Source organism: Pan paniscus, chromosome 6 (assembly GCF_029289425.2).
Source record: "Pan paniscus chromosome 6, NHGRI_mPanPan1-v2.0_pri, whole genome shotgun sequence".
NCBI lineage: Eukaryota > Metazoa > Chordata > Mammalia > Primates > Hominidae > Pan > Pan paniscus.
In genome coordinates, this window is record NC_073255.2 from 155577990 (window position 1) to 155598191 (window position 20202).

The following is a 20202-nucleotide window of genomic DNA, read 5'->3' on the forward strand; positions in this document are numbered from 1 at the left end:
TTATGATGCCATTTATACATATGCTTGACACTCATAGTTCTATTTATTTCATGTATTTTTTATTTGTCTTCTTTTCTGTCTGGTTTATTATTTAATTAGTTTAATGAGACCTTATTATTTTCAAACATGGAATTATTACTTATTCCTCTTTTTAAATCATTTTAGTGATTTCTCTAGCATTTAAAACATACACATTAGATGATTCATAATCAACTTTCAAGTAATTGTATACCCACTCAATTGTAGTATAAAGATCTTGCTACGGTATACCAAGAATTTCACCTATCCATTTTTTTTGTGCTATTGTCATATATTTTACTTTGACTTATTTTACGAACTCAGAATACTTTGCTACTCTTTTTGCTGTAGTCAGTCAATTATTTTCTAAGAGGTTTAAAATGAGAAAAATGTCTTTTATTTTTTTTTAAATTTTAGCCATTTCTGGAAATCTTTTTATAGCATAGCCAATTTTTTTTTTGCTTGGTATTATATCTCTTCTACATGGAGAACTTTCTTTAACATTTCTTATATAGTATAGATCTGAAGCGAATTGGTAATAGCTTCACACAAGTTTGTGTTTCAGGGGAAAAAAGTCTTTCTTTGGCTTTCATGTTTGAAAGATATTTTCATGGAGTAGATTTTCTAGGTTGATTTGTTTTTTCTTTAAGCACTTTAAAGACATCACCTCAATGTCTTCTGCCTTATAGATTCTGCCAGGGTGTCTGCTGTAGTTTTTATCTTTGTCCCTTTATATGTATTATGTCCTTTTCTCTAACAACTTTCAATATTTTCTTTCTTTTTTAAATTTAACATTAGTTTTCACTAATTAGACTATGGTTTTGTTATGTTTTGGAGGGCGTGTGTGTGTGAATATGCATGTGTGGGCATTTTAGTACTTCTTCTGTTTGGGTCCTTTGAGATTCTTGGATCTCTGATTTAATGTCTTCTTATATTTAAAAATGCTTGATATCTTTTCAAGTATTTCTTCTGCTTTATTATTTCTCTCTTATTTTTCTAAGATTACAACTGTACATATGATAAACCATTTGATACTATTCCACAGCTCGTGTATGGCTTGCTCATTTTGCCTTTTACTCTCCTTTATTTTATTTTTTACTTTTGTGTTCCTATTAGATAATTTCTACTGATTCATATTTAAGTTTAGCCTGTTGAAGACATTCTTTATGTCTGACATGCTGCTTAAAATTTCTTACACTTCCCTCTTCCTTACAATTTCCATTCTCTTTTTTTAAATTTCCCTGTTTATTTTATGCATGGTGTGTATTAGTAAGCGTTTTGCTCAAAACCATTCAACAAGTCTCTAGGAAAATTCCAAATTGTCCCACATCTTCCTGTCTTTTTCTGAGTCCTCCAAACTGTTCCAACCTCTGCCTATTACCCAGTTCCAAAGTCACTTCCACATTTTCAGGTTATCTTTATAGTAGTGCCCCACTTGGCCAGTACCAATTTTCTGTATTAGTCTGTTTTCACACTGCTATAAAGATACTGCCTGAGACTGGGTAATTTATAATAAAAGAAGTTTAATTGACTCAGGTCCACATGGCTGGGGAGGCCTCGGGAAACTTACAATTATGGCGGAAGGAGAAAGGGAAGCAAGAACCTTTTTCATAGGGCTGCAGGAGAGGGAGAGAGAACGAAGCAGGAAGTGACACTTCTAAACCATCAGATCCCATGAGAACTCATTCATTATCATGAGACCAGCATTGGTGAAACTGTCACCATGATCCAATCACCTCCCACCAGGTCCCTCCCTTGACACATGAGGATTACAATTGAAGATGAGATTTGGGTGGAGACACAGAGCAGAACCATAACATGGTGTCTACCTTTATCTCTAGAAACTTTAACACATTAATCATAGTTATTTTCAACTTCCTATTTGATAATTTCGACATCTGTATCATCTCTGAGTCTGGAGGTGTGAATTGGATTGTCCCTTGACAATGCAAACTGTGATATGCTTTTTGGGCAATAATTTTTTTAATTGATGTATATAATATGTGGAATAGTAAAAACTGAGATAAATATTATTTATGCTTGGAAATAGAAACACTTCTACTAGAATATCAGTGTAAGTGGTTGTGTCAATTTATTTAGCAGTTAAGCTGAGTTTGAGGGTTCTTTATTTGTTTTTGTTGTTACTACAGTTAACATTAATAGATTTTTAAAATGTGGTATATACACACAATGGAATACCACTCAGCCTTATAAAACAAGAGAATCCTCTTATTTGCAACAACATAAATGAATTTGGAGAACATTAAAGTAAAAACAAAATTAGCCAAGCACAAAAAAAATAAAACAAAAATAATCAAAACCACATGATCTCATTGATATGTGGAATCTAAAAATGTTGAACTCATAGAAGCAGAGAGTAGAATGGGGCTTACCAGAGGTTAGGGGTTTAGGGGGATTGTGGAGGTCTTGGTCAAAGAATACGAAATTTCATTTAGACCAGAAGAGTAAGTCCAAGAGGTCCATTGCACATCACGGTGACTATAGTCAGTAACAATATATCATATACTCAGAAATTGTTAAAAGTAGATTTTAAATGTTTTCACCAAAAGATGATAAGTATGTGAGGTAATATATATGTTAACTAGCTTAATTTAGCCATTCTGCAATGTACACAAATATCAAAACATCATACTGTGTGCCATAAATACATACAATTTCTCTTTGTCAATTAAAACAATAAAAGATTCTGTAGAACTAGAGCAACAACAGTACACTAATAAATCACTGACTTCAAATTCTCCTAGTATCATTTTTGTGTTCATTGCGAGTAGATTCAAAAGAGGATTTTCCTCAATGTTCTTTCCGCATTTCTCTATGTGTTCTTTCCCTCTTCCAGATATGGATTGTTGTTGCTTGTTATGAGATGCTTGTTATCCTAGGGTGGGTGGAGGGCACAGGCAAGTTTCTCTGTCGTACTTACTTAGTCTCCGTATTATGTAAGCCTTACGCCCCTCAGTCTAAGGAGTGAGGTTTTGTCAATGACCCAAGCCCCTTCCTCAACTGAGACTTGTAATTGTCTGGGCCCAGGAAACAGGGGATTTTATTCCTTTTATTTTTTCTGGTCACATTGGGTCTTCATTTCTGACCAGGGGTGGGCAGATTTTGCTATACCTCCTTCAGCAAGTTAATATTTTTGTTCCTTGGAGTGGGTGACACTTGGTTAGGCTTCATGTATTTCTTACAGCAGTAGTTATTCCTCTCTTCCAGTTGTATAGCACCAAGTTTGGCATTCTCCCGCCCTGCTCACAGTCTTTCTCATGAACATCTGGTGGTAATCTATGAAAAAGACCTTGTGAGTGGGTGCAAACTCCTTTTCTATCTGCAGCTACCAAGTAGGACCACATTTAGCCTTTTGTGATTTATTTAAAATGCTAGCAAAATTCTTTCTACCTACTTCTGTTAAGATTCCATTTTAATCTATTCTCTACCATGGGTAAGTCCAGGCTCCCATTCCTGTATCCTTGGTTGCACTTGTCTTTCCTTGAGTTTAAGCTAATCCATTACCCAGAATGCTCTGATCTCTGTTATGCTAGAAAATTTTATGGATTTTGTGAATATAATGTTTTCTCCTTTGGAGTTATTACATTTCCCATTTCTATAACAAAGATGGAAAACAAGGGTCTCATGTATTTGATTTTCAGTGAAATTTGGGTAATTCATTTATTAGATAAATAGCTCAGTTAAGAAGCATTCTTTTTCTTAAACTGACTCCTTTATTTTCTCTTTTACATTCTTCCATTATTAGTATTGCCACTAATCATCAGTGAAATGACTGAATGTCAGACATGTAGGTAAAGATTAAACCTTATAGCCTAATAAAAATTTATAGTCAATAAAAATTTACTATTTAATTATAAATTATGGCACATAATAAGTACAGGGTTTTGTTTTGTTTTGTTTTTGAGGCAGGTTCTCGCTATGTTGTTCATGCTAAACTTGAACTCCTGGACTCAAGTGATCTTCCTGCCTCAGCCTCCCAAGTAACTGGAACTATAGTCACATGCCACTAGGCCTGGCTAGTTTTTTTAATGATATGAGAAATAAACATGTAAATTCACAGCAAAACTAATTAATACAGATAAAGAGTCCAATCTTGGGTTATATGACCTCCTCTTTGCTGAACCCTGGGATGGAGGACAGAAGTTTGGGGAAGGAGACACAAGACCCACTAAGCTTCATGGTAGGAGACAGAGTTTGTGCCCTGGAAATACTTTTCAAACTTTAATGTGCATGAATATTGTACAGAGATCTCATTAAACATGCAGATTTGGATATAGAAGGCCTCTCCTGGGGCTCAGGAGAAACAGATGTTGTAGACCATATTTAGAGTAGCAAGATACTAGAGATTACTTTATTTTGGATGAAAGAAATTATGTCTAATTATATTTTATAGCAGATGAAATATATGGTTTGAGAGTACATAGCGAAAACTTCAGTATCTGCCTCTTTTTCTGTATTTGTATAAATACTGCTCTCTACTTCACAGGGTTATTAGAGGAGAAAGGATTCTTAGTGCTTAAAACAGAGTCTGGCATGTAGTGGGTATATAATTCATGTTAAATGGTACTAGGCAGAACATCTTGAATTGAATATTAATAATAATACATTGACTCAATCATTGTTTTAAGTTTATATCAATTAATTCAAAATCGAAACTATTCATCATCACTATTTTAAGCATAGGGGAATTACATGACTGAAAGATTAGGATTAGTTGATGCACTCAAACTCCCACAGGTAGTAATGGGAAAGACAAGGATTCTTCTAGCAAATCCAGGTAGTTTCACAAAAGGGCCAGAATCCTGTGCTAGTGCATAGTATTGAATTATCAAATCCAACAACTCAGAGATCATACCAGTATCAAGCATTACTAAATAAGTATCAAGGCTAAGGCAATCAAAGGCTCAGGTGAATTAAAGGGATGTCAAAGGCCTCTCCCAAGATTCCTCCATTTTCTCCAGAAAAGTGTCCCTAGGAGAAATTCCCAAGAGCACCTTATGACATGGAGAGCATTTAAATTATGAAAAATCTCCATTGTATGTCTTTAGAGAGTAGTGTCACCTACATGACATTCTCTAGAGAGCCATGTCTCACAGATATTGGGCTCTGTTGACTCTAGGTAATACTGAACCAGGGACATCTTAATAAGCACATTTCAGAGATATGATCTCTTTTTCCTGAAAAATATTAGTTTATTTGCTTGGGGATTGAATTGACTTGGAGATTACTTCAGGTCACCTTTTTTTTTTTTTGCTTTCTGTATGCTTCTCTCCTTAACCAAGAAGTGAATGGATTACAGGGCAGATGCTTTAATTTTCTTCCCAATCTTTAAGAACTAAGCAATTTGGAGTGCCTTTATTTTTCTACAAAGCCTCCACTGACAGGAAAGTTTGGACAGGGAGTAGGTCATAGATTAGGTGAAAAAGGCACTACCAAAGGTCCAATCACTAGAGCAGAGAGCAAGGCACACAGTGCTGGCTCAAAGCCGGGAGGTATCACACAGGAGAAAAGGGTCATCAGAAGGCAGCAACAAAATGATCATATACAACAGTATTAAGAAACGGTAGCAGCCGGGCGCGGTGGCTCACGCCTGTAATCCCAGCACTTTGGGAGGCCGAGGCGGGCAGATCACGAGGTCGGGAGATCTAGGCCATCCTGGCTAACACGGTGAAACCCCATCTCTACTAAAAAACACAAAAAATTAGCTGGGCGTGGTGGTGGGCGCCTGTAGTCTCAGCTACTCAGGAGGCTGAGGCAGGAGAATGACGTGAACCCGGGAGGCGTAGCTTGCTGTGAGCTGAGATCACGCTACTGCACTCCAGCCTGGGCGACAGAGCAAGACTCCATCTCAAAAAACAAAACAACAACAACAACAACAAAAAAGTAACGGAAGCAGTGCTTTGGATCATGTAAAAGTTTTCAATAATTTCTGATGAGGGGGAGGTCAATCCCCATGAACCTTGCCTTGGGCCTTGCTGCAGGCTGAAGCTTCTAATTGGTAGCAGCTGCCTAGGAGCAAGGCATCTAGTCTGGGGTAAACAGCTGTAAGCCTAAGCAGATTTGGGGTTCAACAGGCTCTGTAAGAAGAGAAAGTTGGGGTCTTTATTGAGATCAACCAAAATTATACAATGTTTAAGGAAAAAACTTTCTATAATTTCATTTCCACTAACTTCTTTATTTAAATATTCTAATTTGCCGACTATTTGGCACAGTCATTTTTATTACCTATGGCATCCCTTTACCCAATAGTTTTCTGATTGTGCTCAGTTGCCTGAGCAGAATTGTGAACTCACCCTGTATAAAACCAGTACCATCAAGTTGAACTACTCTGCATGTGGCGGAATTGCTCTGTCATCTAGTGGTTAGTGGTTTGATTGTAGCAGCATATTTCACATCATAACCTGAAATGTTAAAGCAGGTGGGACTCTGTGTTTCTTGTTGGTAAGATATGATGAAAAATGAATGAAATGGGATTGATTTTGAAGGCTACGTGTGCCTGGAGATTGTTAGGAACCTATATCAGGGAGAGGTACCTTATATTTTACTGAAACTGAGGAACAGTGAAACTCAGCATTTCCAGGAATTCCACAAATACATTCTGAAATGTGCAGATTAATAAAAATGTTTGACAAAATGTTGACAAGCCTTTCTCACAAAACCAGCAGCAAATCTCACCAGAAAATGTGCAGGATGATGTTGGCTTTACCAAATAAATCATCATCTGTATTCTACTGGGTGATGAAAAAAAGCAACAAACAAAAACAAAACACACATTGGTATTGATTTAACATACCATGTAGCCTTCCTGATTATTTGGCATTGTGTTATAAACAGTCTACTAGAGTCTAGGGATGTTTACATCTTTGTTTATTTTTTGAGACCATTGCCCAAGAGATATTTCTGATACTTATAAAGAAGTTATAATTAATTGCTTCTTTTTTATAATGCTTATAGTCACAAGTTTCAAAAAATGCTGAATTTTCACTGTGGCTCATCCATTTCTTCTCTTGTAACTTTGCTCATCAAAAATTCCATTTAGTTCATGATTATGGTTTGTAATTTTTACCAATGACATTCTTTCTCATCTTCACTTTTGTCTTACTCTATTTGCTACCACAATAAGAGAAGATAAAGAGTTTTGATAGCAACTACAGACATGTGTTATCCACAGACTTCCTGTGAAGCAAAAATATGTCAGGGGCAAAAGAATGTTTATAGCAAAGATTGGCAAACATTTTCTGTAAAGGGGCAGATAGTAAATATTTGAGGCTTTCTGGACCACACGGTCTACAGCAACAACTAAACTCTGTTGTTGTAATGGAAGAGCTTTCATAGACACTGTGTAAACAAATTGATGTGTCTGTGTTTCAGAAAAAAAAGTGTATTTAGAATAACAGGCAGTGGGCCAGGCTTGGACCACTGGTCATAGTTTTCTACCCTCTGATTTATAAGCAGCTGCTTATTTTTCAAACTCAATTTTATTTCAGTCCTGAGTATTCCAACAAGTGTTTATTTTACGGGCAGCCCTAATGCATTGCACACTGGTATATCCCCAGAAAGGTTCTGTTATATTTCCTCATTTTTCTTTCAAGGTACAGAATTTGAAAAAGTATTCAGTGGTAGGTCAGAGGAAAAACCTGCATTCATAGGAGATGCAAGGAGAAATCATGATGCTTGATGAGGAAATTTTCTCAGATTTTGCTAGGGCTGATATCCATCCTTCTCCCATGCAGAGATAGCTATGCTCAAATATCATCAAGTTAGGGATCTTTTTACTGAGTTGCTCTGCCAACATATGCTATGTCCAGTGATTAAACCAAGAACCACAATCAGCAGGTGAAGTGGAGAAACAAACTACTGATTTCAGATAAGCTCAATGCACCATGTAAACACCATAACTGATGCTGCATACTTCAGCAAAGGAAGAAGAAATGTTCCTTATTTTTCCTGAAATGAGCCAGGACAAGGGTCAAGCAACCTTGGAATGCTTATGCCACCAGCACCAGTGTGTCCAAATCTGGGCTTCTTGTCAGAATCTCCTGAGCAAAATAAATACCTTGTGATCTTTAAGAATCAGAATCTCAGAAGAGACATCAGGAAGCCCTGGTTTACAGGTCATTCTTTTGCAGCTGTTCTCTGCTCAGGTCTTTGAGGACGACTGTCAAAGCATCTAGCCCAAGCCCAGCATATTGCAGAAGAGAAAGCTAAATCTGAGAGGTTAACAATTTACCCTCATCCCCCAACTGTTCCATGACAATCAGAACCATGTTCTTCTGACCAAGTTTCTTTCCACTCCATGAGCCATTTTTTTTTAAGATCATGATACTCTTACTAGAACCTCCACCACCATGATGTGAGCTGGGTTTTCCCAAAATTACTTTCTGTGTCTTTCTATTGCAAACCCCAAAACTCGCTTTTAATGTTGTGGTCTCTTACTGTAGTTATACTTTCTTCTTTAAATGACCTAAATGACCTTCTTAGTCCTCCTCAGTAGAAATCGTATCCATTGTTCAAGATCCAACTCTAATCAACCGTCTTCCAGGAGGGCTTTCTGAGGCTATTGGAATCAACACTAATATTTTTTTTTCTGATGGCCTAGAACATTGATCACCTAATCAACTTGATTAAATTAACTTACATATCAATTTCTAGTTGGGTATTTTGCAGTTTTCCCTTGAGGTCAGGGGTCTTGTCATATACTTCATATGAATCATCTATAGTTAGAAGTGCTGACTCCATAGAAGATCAAAATCTATTCAGAGAATTATGTTTAGAAAAATTATTTTGTGTCAGAATAATTTAGGAGATAGGGTGTAATGACCTTCACTTTGAAATGAGTCATACAATTTTTATAGGCCACAGGCATAATGGTGAATAACTGGCAGACAGACAAGATCATGCCTTTCATTATTGGATATGTGTGTGTGTGTGTGTTTGTGCGTGTGTGTGTGTTTGTGTGTATTACAGTGTTCCCCCATAATATTATTTCTTAGTGTGAATTAGGCCATCCTTGACGTGGGAAAATTGCCTCATGCTATGCCCTTTCATGACACACAAGTGGAAGAAGAAAAAGTTATCATTTTGTGCAGTTCAGAAGTATGCTGCAGTACTGATTGTGAAAGAAGTAAACTGATGTTTGCATAAATTTCCCTAACTTAAGCTCTTTTTCATCAGAGCAAATGCTAGAGGGATTTTGTTGGTGGTGTTGTCTGATCTAGGTATTCAACCTCAAACCCCAAACTCACCTGTAGAATAACTTGTGTTCTGGCATTACTAAGAATAGGTATGGTGTATGTATATTTTAGAAAATACGGCATATATTAACAATTATTGATCTTTAATAAAACTGGAGTCTAATAAAACTAAGAGTATTTACAATGTGCATATAACAGGATTCTGATATAAAGAAGTTTATTGGTGTCTTTCTATATTTCAAAGACTGTTAATTTTTATTATATCTATTATGCCATTTAATTTAATCCTCCCAACAAACCTGGATGAATTTCATTATCCCTTCTACTTTGCAGATTAAAAGCCAGATACAGAGATTAGATCTGTGACTAGGTCATATTCATAATTTTATTTAAATAGTCAACTTTAAACTTTGCTCCTCTGCCCACCATTCTCACTATACAACGGTAACAACACATATGTATAAATACAGTTTCTATTAGCTTAATATTAAGTTATAAGCTATAATAAATTGATACTATATTGATGTTATGTTTAAGCACATCATCTAAAAATTTTACATATTTTTGAAATTTTTTGAATCTATGGTACAGTTATTAAAACTCACCTGTGTTGGGAGATGTTTCCTCTAAATTGTCAATCTCAGTTTTCATTATAATCCTCTTCAAAAATGTACTGTTCACAAACACTTCATAGCTTTCTGGAAAAGATATTTGTTGTCAGGTTTTGTTTCTTTTATGATGTCAGTACTATGATGAGTATATCTATATCTCATCACTGTGTGTTCTGAAAATGGCATAAATTTGCCCGCCAAATTATTTGAAACACTTTTTAAAGATTCTGACATTTGCCTTTAACTTTTTATAAATCATTAATAGCTTTTCTTCATTTCTTACATTGAAAAAGTCAGTGACTAGATAAGAGGACACATATGATCTGTTTCAACAAGCACATGAAATCTCACTTTCCTTTGATTAGTGTTCTATTGTTTATTTGGTGTTTTTTTGTTTTTTTTTTTTAATACTTGAACACCGTTGTATTTTAAAATTAAGTACAGCTGAGCTGGGTGGCTCATACTTATTATCCCAGCACTTTGAGAGCCCTAAGCAGGAGGATCCCTTCAAGTCAGGAGTTCAAGAGCAACTGGGCAACAAAGTGAGACTCCGTCTCTCCAAAAAATAAAAATAAAAGAATAAGCTGAGGGTGATGGCGTGTGCGTGTAGTCCTATCTACTCTGGAGGGAGGCTGGAGTCAGAAGATCAAGTGAGCCCAGGATTTGGAGGTTACAGTGGGCTATGATTGTGCCAATACACACCAACCTGGGCAACAGAGCAAGCTCCTGTTTCAAAAATATAAATAAATAAGAATAAACCCAGTGCATTATTTTTATAGAGGCTATTCTCCCAAATTTGTCGATTACAAATAAAATTTAAATCACTAAAACATAGTTGTTTTGGTGCTCCCACGCTCTGCAAATACTCAACAGTCATTCAAGTCATCACCTTTTGTTAGAATTAGCAATGTACTAAAACTACATGAGGAAAATTTGGAATCAGCTGCTCCAAGGGTCCATATCAAGATTTACAATTTATGATTATATCATTTTGCACCAAAGTGGAGCTTCTGAATTAAAGTGCAAAAATAACTAAGATGTAAAAATAAACATATAGTAAGATAATACAGATCAAATTATTAAAGAGATAATATAATTGTTGAATTAATAATTACATATTTATGATTCTTAATATGTACTTTTGATGTAATGCAATTGTTAGACTTACCTCCAAAATACTCCTTTTAAATAAATGAAGCAATTGGTCTAGGTACTAATATTACCTTAATAATTTTTAAATGTTTTTAAAATAGATTTTATGAAAACTAGGCGATATAATCAAATGGCTTCAACTTTATTACAAATGAATCTCTGGAATAAATAATCATTATTTTTTCTATATTTATCATGTCCTCAAATGTCAAATAAACAGAATTCTAGAAAAAAAGAAGAATCTATGAAATTAAATTTTCTGCTTAGTTGAGGGCGTAGGGTGTGTACCTGCATTGGAATAATAAATACAAATTAACCTTTGGTAATTGGACTTCTAGACTGTTTCTCAAGCTGGATAGTCATGCCTAGAAGTCTTTGACAAATAAGCTCATGAGTTTGAAGTGACACTTTTTGGGTTTTTTGTTGTTTTGTTTTGATTTGGTTTTTAATTAGACATACTTCAGTAGAATTTTAATATAAAATGATTATATTTTCTCTCATTACCTTAAATTATACCATATTAAATAGTCAGATAACTCAATTTTTCACCATTGTTTGATCCATTCAGTTAATATTGCAAGCTCAAACTCATTACATTCTATCTGCTTTTGACCCTTCTAGAGGTCTTAAGTTGATATTCTGACTGTTCAGAGACAGAAGTGGGAAATGATTCTGGTTCTCAGATACCTGCTTTACTTTATTGAAATCCACTTCCTTTTCTGTGTTACAGTGAAAATGAAATAGGATGTGTGGTGAGAAAAGGGACTTGTGGCACTACACTTAACTGGTTCTTAAATCTTTTTCTCAGTTGTTACTGCCTCTATGGCTAACCCAGCTGACCCTTGGCGCCTTCTCTGTGAGCTTGTTCTCTCCTGTAGCTCTTGCTTGAATACTTTGAAGTGCTCTATAAGTATTTCCATTTTACAGATTGTCATGAGGGATTTCCAGCTACAAGTCAACATTTTCACATTTTTTTCAGCTCTAACAAATAGAGTATAACCCTAGAGCATGTTGGTGTTGAGGTCCTCTACCCACAAGGCAGCACTAACCCAGCCAACATCTCAAAGAGTCCAAATTTTTCATAAAGAGGTCAAACCTCCTTGATATGCTAAACCTGGGGATAACCATTCCACTCTTTTCCCCTATCTACACTGTACCATGGCTCTCCAATGCCTTTCTCCTACACATCTTGGCACAAGACCTAATCAGCAGGCTCATTGCCAAAGAAGATGTCCAACAGTTACATTCCCAATCTTTAATAAGGATTCTCCTTGAATCAAAATGTTTTGCTTTTCCTACAAAATGTAGGCCTTACACATTTCCAAGGATATTTGCAAGGACCATAGGGAGTAGAAGTTGGCTATCTGTGTCCTGCTATATCAACTTGGTTTAAAGGTAGGTTTTCAGTCAAAGGTGGGTTGGTTGTAAACTGTAGCCTCCTCTAAGCTGCACAGGTGTACAGGTCTATAAACATATGACTTTTATTTACCCTCGGTACTCAACCTTCCTTTTCACATAAATTAAGATAAATAATGCAATAATTAGCCAAATTGCTCAGAGTAAGAAAATTTGTTCTGAGTCACTGGCATTCCTGTTTTGCTCTCTTTTCAACTTTAATCAAATTCATTTTCTCCAATTCAATACTCTGGTGGCTTTCAGGCCTTTTATCAAAAGGGCAACAGATCTGGTAGGATATTAACTATTCTGATGTTATATATTTGTTTAGATGTTAAATTCTCCCATATGTTCACCTTTTTAGAGACGTTTTCTCTTAAATATCATGTTCAAGGTTTTCTGTCTTTATAAAGTTTAGGTAATAGTAACAGGTAGTTATAGTTTACTTGGGTAGAGGGGCCTTTTAAATAATCCTAGTTTGCCCTCATTCCTGGCTCTCATATTCACTTGGGGAAGTGATAAGAAGGAACAGATCCCTTTTTCTTTCTTAAAAAACAAGCAAACAAAACTCTCTTCCCAATCCCATTGTCTTAGCAAAGACCCCTCCTGCATCTCTTCCTCTGCCTTTCACATTTTGTCACAAAAATCAGACGGTACTTCAGCAATGTTATCTCTTAGAGTTTCTAGTTCTTAAAGACCCCCAAATCCCACTCTAAATCCTAATCCTGAAAAGGAATCATTTCCACAGATTGCAAAAAGAATTGGAGAGGCCCGTGGGAAAACATGAAACCATAAAAAGTGAACTCAACCAGGAATAAGACAGGGAAGTCTGGATTTGCGAGAACTTTATGAATTAAGGAATCCAATCTAGAGCCACTGTAAGTGTCCAAGTGTCTTTGAAAGTTAGCATTTGCATTAGGATTATTATTATGATTAAATGCATATAGTTTGCAGAAATTTCTCATATCAATTGATTTTATATACATATACCCAAAGGAAAGGAAGTCATTATATGAAAAACACACTTGCACACACACATTTATAGCAGCACAATTTGCAACTGCAAAAATACGGAACAAGCCTAAATTCCCATCAACCAACAAGTGGATAAAGAAAATGTGGTATACATACACCATGGAATACTACTGAGCTATAGAAAGGAATGAAATAATGGCATTTGCAGCAACGTGGATGGAACTGGAGACCATTATTCTAAGTGAAATAACACAGGAATGGAAAACCAAATGTTGTATTCTCTCACTTTTAAATGGGACCTAAGCTATGAGGACACAAAGGCATAAGAGCAATATAATGGACTTCAGGACTGGGGGGATGTAGGAAGAGGAATGAGGTATAAAAGACTATACATTGGGTCCAGTGTACACTGCTCTAGCGATGGGTACACGAAAATCTCAGAAATTATCACTAAAGAACTTATCCCCGTAACAAAAACTACCCGTTCCCCCAAAACTATTGAAATAATTTTTTTAGTATTAGCTTTATTCTTGAAGACAAGTGGTTCTTGATATTGGATTCTTCAAACTCTTTAATAATAATTTAACCTTATAATAAATTGAATAAGTGATATGTTCAAATAACCCAAATCGAAATTGAACTTCACATTGAAGCTTATTTGTCTTGAAATTATACTTATGACCAATTGCTAAGAACTCAAGTCTTAATACTTTTTTCCTAACTTGAGGATGAGTTATAATAAATGGCACAGGCTTTGTTCTTTTATGACCAGTGTGACATATCTGTGACACAGATGACCTTCAATAATGATGTAATAAAGATTATCTGCAATGAACTAGAAAATGGCTTTTCCTCTCCACAAGAGCTGCTTAGAGACACTTCTGATTTCAATCAAATACAATTTTTAAAAATTTATTAAAATATAAAATATTGGTGAGAGTTACATTTAAGGAAAGCATTTTTTAATCCATTTCTCTTTTAAAAAGCAATTATTGTAACCAAGAAACAATTTGCTCTTTCCTCTTTGTAACACCAAATTTATAACTTAATTACCCAAGGGACTCATTTACAGGTTATAAGAGATTTTACAGGTTATAAGTGATTTGACACTGTGCCTTAACTATGTTATCATCAATTCTAGGTCATATTGGTGAGTGTTCCTACTCTATAAATTGTTAAGCATCAGAATTCTGTGTACAGTTTTTTAGAAGTTGATAACCATCTTTATATCTTTAACTTGTTTTAATTTTTTTCAAGTTTTATAAGCTTGAAAAAAATGGTAAAGTGCTAATATGCCAATTCCTAATTATGAACTGTGTAGGGATCTTGAAATAACTATTTTAATACTTTATTTATAGGATTCCCATTCCCTTGTTCCCTAACTACAAGAATTAATGAGGATGAACAAGTAATCAAACATTATCTGTGTTAAAGTGTGAAGTGAAACATAGTTTCTCCTGCCATAAATCTTCCTGTCCATATGGTAAAGGTATAATATTGGCAATGAAGCTTGCAACTCCATCTGGACAGATCCTAATTTTCCTGAATAAGGCAAAGCTTTCTAAATCAAGCCATCTGTTTGTATGCCTTAAAAGAATCTGTAAATAAAATAATGCAATATGTACATGTGAAAAGAGAGATCAATTAGCTTGACATTGATTAGCACAGTATAGAGCCAATTATGAACACATATTGATAGTAGTCAAATACACTATTTTTGCTGCCTTGGACCAATAAACATTACCTATGCCTATAAAGAATAGCTAATGTATGTGTTAATAATCAGGAGCCAAAGTTTATAAAACTAGAAAAGACCCCCAGTTTTTAGAAGTCACTCCAGCTATTGTTTCTTCTTGCCCATTGGAAAACCTCCACTTATTGCTTTTATCACCGCATTTAGTAGAACTCTTTTAGAAAAAAATTAACCGACTACATCTTAATCAAGAAAATATAAGGAATGGGTACATTTTCATCAAGAAAATATAAGGAATGGTTAAAATGGATCACTCTAGGAAAAGAGGTAGAGAGATGTATTTTAAGACGTTGTTAATATTTGCCTATTATAAAGTAGCTTTAATATATTGTTGTAGTAAGCAGAATTCTAAAGCAGCTCTCAAAGCCGCTTTTGCTTCTGGGCATTAATCTTGTAATTAAATGACTTTACATGATAAAAAGCGTTTTTGCCCATATAATTCAGGTTACTAACCAGTTGCCTTTAAAACAAGGATATAATCTGGATGGGCCCAATTTAATCCCACAAACTTCTTAAAAGCCGAGAGTTTCCTCCAGCTAGTAGAAGAATAGAAAATCAGAGAGATATACTCAGGTAGGCCTGAAAGAAAGTAAATGCGCAGATTTTGAGCTGCTGATGGGTGCCACATGGCAAGAAAGTGTGGAAAGAATCTAGGAGAAGGGAGAAGTACCTGGTCAAGAGCTAGCATGAAAACGTGGGCCTCTGTCATCTAATTGCAGGATTTCAAGTTTGTCACAACCAGTGAATTTCAAGGAAAAGAACCCCAGGAATCTCATTAAAACTTCAGACCTGACCAGCACCTTGATTTCACATGGTAAAACTTGAACAATCATGCCAAGCATGAATTTCTAACCTACAGAAACTATGAGATAATACATTTGCGTTGTTTCAGGTTGATAAGTTTTGGTATTGTGTTATGTAGCAACAGAGAAGTAATATAATTGTGTGGCAGTTTCCCATGTCTTATCCATGAACTTGTCTGGTAAGTTAGAATGGGATGATGTGGGCCATGAGGGAACTATTAGCCCTTCAAGATTTAGTGCAAAAGCAAACTTCTGCCGGTGCTGGCATATCATATATTGCTTAATATTAGAAAAAATCAATAAAGATGAGAGATTCTCCAATGTTAGTGTCACAGAGACAATGAGGGCTCACTGCCCGATGTGCTAGAAGCCCGTATTATGACAACAGCTTCTTTTTTTTTAGGGGGAAAAAAAAAAGCTTTATACTGCAAGGTGAGTCACAAGGAGGCAGGAGTGTCAAGCTCAAACCTGTCTTCCTGCACTGTCATTAAGGCAGTATTTTTATTAGTAAAGGTTTAGCAGGTGATACTGGGATTGGCAGGTGATTGGTGGAAGGTTTGGAAGTCCTTGGGGCATGCACAGTCATGCAAACTCATGGGTCACATGTGCAAATTTACGGGGGAGTTAATATGAAACATGCAGTGGAATTCAGGCTGTGACATCAACAAACTCATTTTGCACAAACTCCAGTGGAACATAGTGGTTTCAACTGATGTCAGTCCTTTTATCTTGCTCTCACAAGGGAAGGGAGTTTCAGCATCTCAGCAAATTGTTGTTGTTGTTTCTTGTCTGTTATCCTGCCAACTGAAGACTTTTTGTTAGTTATTGGTTTCTTATTCTTTGGTGCACAGCCTGAGTTTCCGTTTTTCAGTGAATTGTTTATTTTTTAAAATTTACTAACCTGTAAGCCTAAGAATTTAGTAAATGGTTTTCTTAACTCTTTGGGGCATGGTTTCAATAGCTTGGCTTTATTTTTCTGATTGAGGCAGATAAACATATTAAGTAGGTAAAGATTTTCAATGTGTTATGATTTATGTGTCATTTATTTTAGTACTAATATAGTTAGCATTGGAGCATATGAATGCTAAATCCTCTGAAAGTTAGTGGGTTTTCATCTTAAATGATATTATATGTTGTGGAATCCTTTAAAAACTCTGAATTTTCCATTTACTAGGATAGTTGACTAATTACAATGTGTGATTATTTCAGATTCCTACATTAAAAAGCCAAAAATAAATATTTTAATTTCCACTTCTCTTCTTTTGACACTAGAAATTATTTTCTTTCTGGACCTTGTTCATGTCAAATCATGTGAAGTGCCACTTAGTACTGCAGCCTAGATCATAAAAATAGAGATTTTTATTCATTAGGTTCAAGGTGGGAATCAGAAATCTGTATTCTATTAAGACTGGGAAGAAAAATAGTTTCACGTTCTACAGTTTGTTGGTACTTCAGCCTATTATAAAGCAGTACCACATTTGTGGTAGGACCTCAGATTCAGGTGGTATCTGTAAGAGCAGGGCATAAAGAAACACAATATTATTGTTATAGTGAAACATCTAAATATGCACATGAAAAGGGATAAAGACCATAAATCAGCTCAGGTCAATTCATATTTTTCCACCAAATAATTTTATAAAAAGTATTCAGAGCATGTTGGACTTTTGCATTTGGGATAAGAAATTGTGGACTATATTAACCTGAGTCCTGCTTTATTGTAAAATCTACTAATAATATATGTTTATTGAAAACTTAAGTGTACCATATTATGTTATAATAAAAGAAGCAATTGGCCAGGCACAGTAACCTGTAATCCCAGCACTTTGGGAGGTTGACGTGGGAGGATCACTGGAGCCCAGAAGTTCAGGAGAAGTCTGGGCAACAAAGTGAGACTCCATCTCTACAAAAAATTAGCCAAGCATGCTAGCATGTGCTTGTGGTCCCAGCTGCATAGAAGGCTGAGGAAGGAGGATTGCTTGAGTCTGGGAGATTGAATCTGCAGTGAGGCATGTTCACACCACTGCTCTCCAGTCTGGGTGACAGGGTGAGACCCTGTCTCAAAAGAAAAGAAAAGGAATAATGATCACACGATGAACTGTATTCTGGTCTATATGCTAGTCTGTGTGATAAGAATACAGTACTCTACAGCAGTATTCTCAAACTTTGGCCTAAATCAGACTTACATGGCGGTCTTATCTATATACAGAATTGTTGGGCCTACCCCCAAAATTACCGAGTCAGTAGCTCTGGGGTAGGGCTCTGGAGTTTGCATTTTAACAAATGCCCAAGTGATAATAATAATGCTATCAGTTTAGCAACCACACTATAGTCTACAAACTTTGTCTATAAAGAAGATATCAAACATTTTAGGCTTATGACGCATAGGAGGAATTTTTCACAACTTTCTCAACTCCGCCATTGTAGCTCAAAAGCAGACATAGACAATATGTAGACATATGATCATGACTGTATTCCAATAAATGTTTACTTAGAAAAAATATTCAAGAGGCTGGATTTGGCGCATAGCCATAGTTTTCCAATCTCTGCTCTAGAGCAGGATTTCTCAACCTCGGCATTATGGACATCTTGGAATGGATAATTCTTTGTTGTGAGGAGCTGTTCTGCACATTGCAGCAAGTTTAGCAACATACTTGACCTCTACCCACTAGATTATAGAAGCATCCCCCCAAATGTGATGAACAGAAAGTCCTCATACTTTGCCAGATGTCTCTTGAGGGGCAAAATTGCCCCCAGTTGAAAGCCAAAACTCTGGAAAGAAATAGGTATTAAAGAAAATTAGCATGTTGTGATAGAAAACAGGCAAAGCCAGATTCTGAAGAAAGGGAAATCTGAACAACCTGAGTGAACATTTCTGATTCTCTCTTTATCATGACTTCTGGCAGATATTCCTCTGGAAACCAATCTATCAAGTTGGAGCTAAATTTGTGACCTATCAGAAAGCTGAATGAAACTGTTATTTTGAAAGCTTCTGAAGATTCAGATATAAGGTGCTTGCTTCAAATTAAAATCCAGTTGCTGGTGTCATGCTAGACTACTACTGACTTCAGTAAGGATGGTACCGTGTTCAAGAGGCCAAAAAAGAGATCTGGAGACAGTAAACAAGACAGAGGGTTTATTAAGGGGACTTAAATACAGGGCAGTCCAGTGGCGGCAGGCTGGATAGGAGAACTGCAACCACTTATAGAAATACAGTTTATATACCATTTTCACTTAGCCTTCTCCCCCCTAGCAACCTCTGTTTAACCCAGAAACAGGGCCGTCATCCATTCTACAGCCTGCATTCCATGGGACGGGCTGAGAATTTAAGTGTTCCTCAAAGATAAAGAATGAAACCTTGTGGTGGCCATTTCCAAATTCCTTAGTTCAGAATTCCAAATACACATTCCTCTTAGACCATAGGGTCATTCTCAGAGTTTGCTTCAGTTAAATCATTGTTGTCAGGTGCATATACCATACATCTAGGTGAGTGATTTATGAGATGGATACCACCAGTTACATATTTTCAAGGGTGTATATACTGGTTAGTGGGTCAACTGGTAGAACAGACTTATCTTTTAAGTATAGGGAGAACAGACTTGCGCCACTGAGTCCATGCAGGTTACAGAGAGTCTAGCTACTCACATTCTCTCAGCAGCATCAACGGTGATTTGCAGTGTAGGGCTAAGGTGAGGTTTCTTAACATGTGGTTCTTTAGAGCAGCATTAGCATCCCCTGGGAACCTGTTAAAATGCAAGTTTTGGGTATTTACTCCCTACCTACTTAATCAAACAATCAGGATTTGGGGCCCAACAATCTGTATTTTATTTTTAACAAGCCCTCCAGGTGATGCTGATGTATGGTAAAGTAACAATCACCATTCCCATTTTCACCTGAAAACATAAATGTTTTAACCCCCATCATTTCATCCCCTCCAAAATCCATAAAAAGAGAGGCCCAGCTTGCCAACTTGATTTCTGCCTTCCAATGATTGTTGAGCTGCCACTGCCAGATAAATCCTGAATAACCTGAACTGCCAGATGTGGAGAAACTTTTATCTGGGGAAGTGAGTAAGCAGAGGAAGATTATAAGCCATTTAACGTGGGCATAGTTACTGGCAAGATAGAAATTAAGCTGAGGTAGAACAGGTGGCTATTATAGAGGCATAATAATTAATGGGAGAAAAAGCATTAAAAAGTCAATTTAGGTATAAGAACTCTAAAGGGCTAAAGACCACACTCTCAAAACATCTCTGGAACTAACAAACGCAATTCCTAAATATA